The sequence below is a fragment of the Pseudonaja textilis genome, unplaced genomic scaffold, assembly GCF_049901715.1.
Source record: "Pseudonaja textilis isolate UNSWEBS1 unplaced genomic scaffold, rPseTex1.2 PTEXSCF20, whole genome shotgun sequence".
Taxonomy (NCBI): domain Eukaryota; kingdom Metazoa; phylum Chordata; class Lepidosauria; order Squamata; family Elapidae; genus Pseudonaja; species Pseudonaja textilis.
The window spans coordinates 542,560-550,861 of NW_028262864.1; positions in this window are offsets into that span (position 1 = coordinate 542,560).

Sequence of the window (8,302 nt, forward strand, 5' to 3'; positions counted from 1 at the left end):
CCCCTTCGAAAATGTTAAAAATGCACATCGTTTTCGTATCCGGGCTTTCTATGAGGAGTTCGCCCAAGGCATATCTCAAAATCGTAAGTACAACTCAATTCAGCAGGAAAACATAACTTTTGATGCAGAGCTCGGATTTTGAAAAACACTTCGTTTTCATGTTCCCCAGGGTGGAAAACTTTAAAACTCCACAACATTTTCGGATCCGAGCGTTCCCTGAGGAATTATCCCAAGGCATAGCCCAAAATGTTCAATAAAACTCAATTCAGCCAGAAAACATAACATTTGACTCAGACCTCATATTTCAAAAATAACCTCATTTTCATGTTCCCCAGTGTGGAACATGTTAAAAATCCACATTCATTTCGGATCCAGGCTTTCCCTGAGGAATTATCCCAAGGCATATCTCAAAATGGTAGGTAGAGCTGTATTCAACCGGAAATGTCACTTTTGACTCAGGCCTCATATTTTGAAAATAAGCTCATTTTCATGTACTCCAGGGTGGAAACGTTGAAAACCCACATCATTTTCGGATCTGTGCTTTCCATGAGGATTTAGCCAAGGCATATCTCAAAATGGTAGGTAAACCTCAATTCATCAGGAAAACATAACTTTTGATGCGGAGCTCAGATTTTGAAAAACACTTTATTTTCTTTCTTTTTTTTGTAATTTTTTTTTGAGTTTTCACAAAAAGAAAAAATACAAATGAAACATCTTTTTTGAAAGTAGCGTAATCCCAGGTTACATTTGTTCGTACAGACACAAATTCAAGTTCATGCTCATTTTTATATTCTATTCCATATCTTATTACTATTTTACATTTTCTGCATAGCTTCTCACCTCTTTTAATTTTCTCAATTTTATTTTAATTATCTCATCTCAATTCAGATCATTATATTTGTATTTTTTGTCTGTCCTGTTTCAATTATCTATTGTCTTTTCTCATTAAACAAAATTTCTCCTGTAGTTGCTGATTGGAGTATGACGCCTTTATATCTTTTAAGTTTATTCATTTAACACTTATTTAGTCTTCAATATATACCCTAAAGCTATAACATTCAATATAATACGTAACTTCCATTCAGATTCTGCTTGGTACATTCTTAAAATACACACTATATTCTTAAAAAAAAGAAAAAATTATAAATGTATGTAATTAAAACAACACATTCCATTCCAATTCAATTCTATCATTAATATTAATATTCATTAAAGTCTTAACTTCTTTAACATTACTTTTCAATTAAATATCATACTTCTATGGGAACAATTATAAGCTTTCCATAATTAATTCCCCCCCTCTTCACTTATATTTTATAAAACATTAACTAATTAAAATGTTCCCGTTCCTTCCTAATTCAGTTTTCTCATTTATTTTATTTCACTTATTTTATTAACAAACATTTCACTAAATTACACTAACTATTTTATCCCTCATTTTAATCATACGTTGTTTCCAATTTTCTGAAGTTATTTCTATTACTAATATAACAATTGCAGCAGCGAATCCACATCTAACAGCCTGGGCATATGCCAAAGCCTCACGTAGGCAAAGGAGTTTTGATATATGCCAAGCCTCACGTAGGCAAAGGAGTTTCGATACCTGCAAGACCTCACGTAGGCTGAAAGCAGGTATCAGGAACAAAAGGATGCTGCCCACCTTGGGCTACTGGCTGGACTGCAGGCGCGGATTGGTTACTTTGTATCCCTTAAGCACTGTGATTGGGTGCTACAATGTATCCACTGAGACCCCCCACTCTTTTAACATGTAAAGTAGACTGAACTTTCTCTTTTGTGATGTTTAACAATGTGTGTTCAATAAAAGAGCTTCCCTGAGCACATGTTCGGGGCTGCTCATCCAAGACTGAACCGGCTTGGTCTCTTTCTTGATGCATTGGACTCAATGAGAAGCCCTCCTAATGCGGAACAAAGAACAATACAATCTTATGTACCTTTACAGAATCCCTTTTTCAGTTAGATTTTCACCCATTATCTCTAAATAGGTCCTGTTTCTCTATATCTTGCTCCGGTCCTTTGTAACTTCTTTTCCTTTCCTTCTTCCCTCTCTTCTTCTCTCTCCCCTTTTTACCCTCTTGTCTCTCTACCTCTATTTCTCTCTTCTGTATTCTCTTTTCTGTTGCTTTCCAGTATTATACTTATTTTTTGAATTATTTTTCTTTTCTTTGGTTGTTTTTTTAAATCTTAAATTCTCCATTCTCTTTCCCCCCTTTCCTTTTTCTTCCCCACATAAAATTATTTCTTCATTAAAGATAGCTTCTTCTTTGTCCCAGTCTTCTTGTTTTGCAGACGTTTCTTGTTGTTTCTCAGAGTTCCAAATCTCCATTTCTAAGAATTGAAAAACAAAGCCAAAAGAACCCTTCCCTTCTTATGCATCTTCTTTGTACTTTTTAAGTTCCATTTTCAATTCATCCAGAAGTGGTGCCATTGTATAAATTTTTAAACAACCACCCGATTAATTTTAGTTGTTCAAATGTAATAACCAAGAATCCAAAGATCACCAAATAATCCAAATACATGCAAGCTGTTTCTTTTTGCTCTTTTTTTTTCACTTTCTCTTCTTGGGGTTACTGTTTAGTTGCAAAGTTTCAGTTAAAATGTATCTTTTAGAAGTCTTGTTGAAGTCTTACTGTAGATTCTTTTTAATTCCAGGCAGTCTCCTCCCTCTTCCAGATCCTGCCCTTATTTTTTTCTCTCCCTTCCTGCTTATGAAAAAAAAAATAGTGTCCAGAAATCTTTATTATCCCTTTGGCATTTTATTTTATTTTCAGCTTAATTTCCTATTGATGTCAAAGCGGATTTTTCCAATTTATTATTTAAGTCTCTTAGTTGTCAGTATAGGGAAGGAGAGAGAAGAAAAAAAAAAGCCAAACCTTTCCCTTTTCACTTTCCTTCGCTGCTTCGGACTCTTCTTTGGGAGCGAAGTTATTTTTTTGTAAGTTTAAATTTCAGGGTACCTTAGTTGTTGCTCTCACAATTTAACCTGGTCAGCCAAAACTTTCACTTCTTATCATCCTCCTAAACATTCTTTTCCGGTCGAGTTCTTCTTTGTGGTGGCCATTTCTGACCACTGCTGCAACCGCCTTCGGGAAAGGGAGTAATGGCCAGCTGAGGAGGAGAGATGTGGCTCTCCTCAACCCTGCTGGCGGTCTCCCCCCTCTTCACCACCTCAATGGGGTGGCTTAGCCCCGAAACCAGCTGGCTCGGGGCGCTGCAGCGGCGAGCTCAGACCGAAACCGCGTACGAATCGCGGATTTCTGTCTGTCACCGAAGAGACTTCAAACCGCTAAAAACACTTCATTTTCATGTTCCCCATGGTGGAAAATTTTAAAAAAGCACATCATTTTCCGATCTGGGCTTTCCATGAGGATTTAGCCTAAGGCATATCTCAAAATGTTGGGTAGAACTCAATTCAGCCAGAAAACAATACTTTTGACGCAGCTGGATTTCGAAAAGAACATCATTTTCAGGTTCCCTAGGGTGGAAAACATTGAAAATCCACATCATTTTCAGATCTGAGCAATCCCTAAGGAGTTATCCCAAGGCACATATCAAAATGGGGTTAAAACTCAATTCAGCCAGAAAACATAACTTTTCACTCAGAGCTTGGATTTTGAAAAGAACATCATTTTCATGTTCCCCAGGTCAGAAAACATAGAAAATCCACATCACTTTTCGATCCGAGCTCTCCCTGAGGACTTATCCCAAGGCATATCTCAAAATGGTAGGTAGAACTCAATTCAGTCACAAAACATAACTTTTGACTCAGAGCTCGGATATCAAAAATCAGCTCATTTTCATTTTCCCCAGGGTTGAAAACTTTGAAATTCCACATCATTTTCGGATCTGAGCTAACCCTGAGGACTTACCCAAAGCATATCTCAAAATGGTAGGTAGAACTGAATTCAACAGAAAAACATAAATTTTGACTCAGGGCTTGTAAAGAACATCATTTTCATGTTCCCCAGGGTGGAGAATGTTCAAAATCCACAAGATTTTCAGATCTGAGCTCTCCTGAGGTCTTACCCCTAGGAATATCTCAAAATGGTAGGTACAACTCAGTTCAACAGAAAAACAAAACTTTTGATGCAGAGCTCAGATTTCGAAAATAAGCTCATTTTAATGGTCCCCAGGGTGGAAAACATTGAAAATCCACCTCATTTGGGGATACGAGCTCTCCCTGCGGACTTACCCCTGGCATATCTCAAAATGGTAGGTACAACTGTATTCAGCCAGAAAACATAACTTTTGACGCAGAGCTTGGATTTCGATAAGAACATCATTTTCAGGTTTCCCAGGGTGCAAAATGTTCAAAATCCACATCATTTTCGGATGTGAGCTAAGCAGGAGGAGTTATCCCAAGGCATATGTCAAAATGGTAGGTAAAACTCAATTCAGCCCAAAAATATAACTTTTGACTCAGAACTCAAATTTTGAAAATAAGCTAATTTTCATGTTCCCCAGGATAGAAAAGTTTGAAAATCAACATCATGTTCGGATCAGAGCTCCCCCTGAGGTCTTACCCCTGGCATATATCAAAATGGTAGGTAGAACTCAATTCAGCCAGAAAATATAACTTTTGACTCAGAACTCAGATTTTGAAAATAGGCCCATTTTCATCCTCCCAGGGGAAAAATGTTGAAAATCCATAACATTTTTGGATCTGAGCTCTGTCTGAGGAGTTATCCCAAGGCATATCTCAAAGCATGGGAAGAACTCAATTCAGCCAGAAAAGATAACTTTGACGCAGATTTCGGATTTTGAAAATGAGCTCTTATTCATGTTCCACAGGGTGGAAAACATTGAAAATCCACAACATTTTCGAATCTGAGCTAACCCTGAGGACTTAGCCAAGGCATATCTCAAAATGGTTGGTACAACTCAATTAAACAGAGAAACATGAGTTTTGACTCAGAGCTTGGATTCCAAAAATAAGCTCATTTTCATGTTCCCAGGCTGGAAAATGTTGAAAATCCACATCATTTTCAGATGCGAGCTAAGCTGGAGGAGTTATCCCAAGGCATATCTCAAAATAGTAGGTAGAACTAAATTCAGCCAGAAAATACAACTTTTGACGCAGAGCTCAGATTTCAAAAAGAACATCATTTTCCTGTTCCCCAGGGTGGAAAACTTTGAAAATCCACTTCATTTTCACACTGGAGCTTTCCCGAGGAGTTATCCAAAGGCATATCTCAAAATGGTAGGTAGACCTCAATTCAGCCAGAAAACATAACTTTTGATGCAGAGTTCGGATTTCGAAAAGAACCTCATTTTCATGTTCCCCAGGATAGAATACATTAAAAATCCACATCATTTTTGGATCCGGGCATTCCCTCAGGAGTTAGCCCAAGGCATATCTCAAAATTGTAGGTAGAACTCAACTCAGCCAGAAAATACAACTTTTGACACAGAGCTCATATTTCAAAAAGAACATCATTTTTATGTTCCCCAGGGTGGAAAATGTTAAAAACCCACATCATTTTCGGATCCGGGCTTTCCCTGAGGAGTTAGCCCAAGGCAAATCCACAAAATGGTGGATAAAACTCAATTCAGCCAGAAAACATAACTTTTGATGCAGAGTTCGGATTTCGAAAAGAACATCATTTTCCTGTTCCCCAGGGTGGAAAACATTAAAAATCCACATGATTTTTGTTTTTTTTTAATAATTTTTTTTATTTTTAATAACAAGATAAACATAAGCATACATAACAAGATAAACATAAACATACCACAAAAAACATAAAAATATCCTTCATGAATTTACATACAGTGCATCGATTGGTTTACCACTTTTTGTGCATCCATTTCCTAGTCACTAGTATAATTATATTACATAATAGCTCATATTATCAATCAATAATTGTATAACCTAATATCATCACTAAAAAAATCATTTATAATTTTGTTAATTCATATTTTAACGAGATAACTATAGTTTACTTAATTTATTTTGCAATAAATCATAAGATCATACCAAATCTACCTTAATAATGTTTTATAAAGATAATATCAAGAAAAAAAAATTTTTACGCTTAAATCTGAATATTCTATCATTATGTTTTATTATTTAACCATTGATAAAAAGATCCCAAACTTCATAAAATTGTTTATCTTCTTGTTCTCTGATTTCAAATGTCAATTTACTCATTTCAGCACAATCCAATATTTTCTTAATAGTTTCTTCTTGATGGAGTTTTCTCACTCTTCCAGTTCTTAGCAAAATACAATCCAACCGCTGTTAATATATTTACAATCAAATACTTCAAATACTTCAAATTTTTATTATATATATCAGGTAAGATTCCCAATAAAAAAATCTCTGGTTTCAAGTCCATATGTGTCTTTGTCATTTTTTCCAACCATATGCAGAATTTTAGTCCAATATTTTCTAGCGTCCTCGTCCACCACATATGGTAGTATAGCCAGGTATCTGATGACATTTCCAACATTTTCAGATTTGTTCTTAAACATTCTTGCAATTCTTGTCGGGGAAAATGCCACCTGTAAAACATCTTATACAAGTTTTCTTTATAAGCTGTTGACATTGTCATTTTATAATTTTGAGACCACAATTTTCCCATTTCTCCAAATCAATCCCATATCCAAAATTCTTCCCCCAAACAATCATCGTTTCTTTAACTTGTTCCTCCTCTAATAAAATTTCCAACAAATAAGTGTATAATTTTTTAATCATTTTTTTCATCAGTACCTGTCAAGATCCTGTCTAGATCAGTCAATTTTATCATAAAATCCCTCCGCTTTAGAATCTATAAGATACCTTGAATGTATTTGCGCATATGAAAACCAATTCATCTTTATGCCTTGTTCTTCTAGTTTTTGCATTGTTTTGATTCCTCTTTTCATCCAATATTTCCCCATATCTAACTGCAATGTTCCTTCTCATATATTATAGGATAAGAAAAAGCTTCAATAGTTGATAACCAGACTGGGATTTTCAAATAACATTTTCTCTTAATTTTCTCCCAATTCAACCATAAAGACTCCCTTATATAATGCCTTCTAAAATAGCCCTGCGATTTAGTTCCCTTGTACCACAGCAAAGCATGCCATCCTTGTAAATAAATCATGCCCTTCTAGTGTCAACAATCTAGAAAATGTTAATCCAATCTTAACCCAATACATTAAATTTGCAGCCGATCGTATCGTATACTGTTATTTTTATTTTATGACCAAAATATAAAAGCCCAAACCAAATTTTTCATCTTCTAACGTGGCCCAGGGAAGGTGAAAGGTTGGACACCCTTTCTAGAGACAGCTTTAAAATTTTTGGAAAAAGATAGAGACATATGGTGAGATGGCTGGTTTGAAAATAAATAAAGATAAAACAAAGATTATGACAAAGAATATGTTATTAAGACAAAGAGAAGAGCTGGCAGACCTATTGAAAATTCAAGTTATGAACAAAGTTAAGTATTTGGGGATATAGATTTGACGCCAAGATGTACTACATTGAAAGAGAATAATTATAATTAAACTCAAACAGCAGATAGCACTTGATTTGAAGAAATGGGAAAACCTACAACTGTCATTGATAGGCAGAATTTCAACAATCAAGATGAATATTTTACCCAGAATTTTATATTTGTTTCAAACAATACCAATTAGCTGGCAAAGATTATTTTGAAGATTTAAATGAAATTGTGTTGGAAGTATATATGGCAAGGTAAGAAAGCGAGAATAAAATTAAAACTTCTACAAGATGCTAGAATTAGAGGAAGATTTGGCCTTCCTAATTGGGAGTTGTATTATCAAGCTGCAAATTTGGATGTGGGCTAAAGAATGGATAACATTAAGAAAGACTAGATTGTTGACACTAGAAGGACATGATTTATTACTGGGATGGCACGCTTTTCTGTGGTACAAGGGAACTAAATCGATGGGGCTATTTTAGAAGGCATTATATACGGGAGTCTTTATGGTTAAACTGGGAGAAAATTAAGAGACAATGTTATTTGAAAATCCCCTAGTTTGGTTATCAACTATTGAAGCCTTTTCTTATCCTATAATATACAAGAAGGAACAAACAGTTAGATATGGGGAAATATTGGATGAAAAGGGTGAACTTAAAACGATGCAAAACTTAGAAGAACAAGGTATAAAGATGAATTGGTTTTCATAAGCGCAAGTACACTCAAGGTATGTTAAAGATTCTAAAACAGAGGGATTTTATGATAAATTAACTGACTTAGATAAGATTTTGACAGGTACTGATGAAAAAGTGATTAAAAAACTATATGGTTATTTACTGGAAATTAAACTAGAG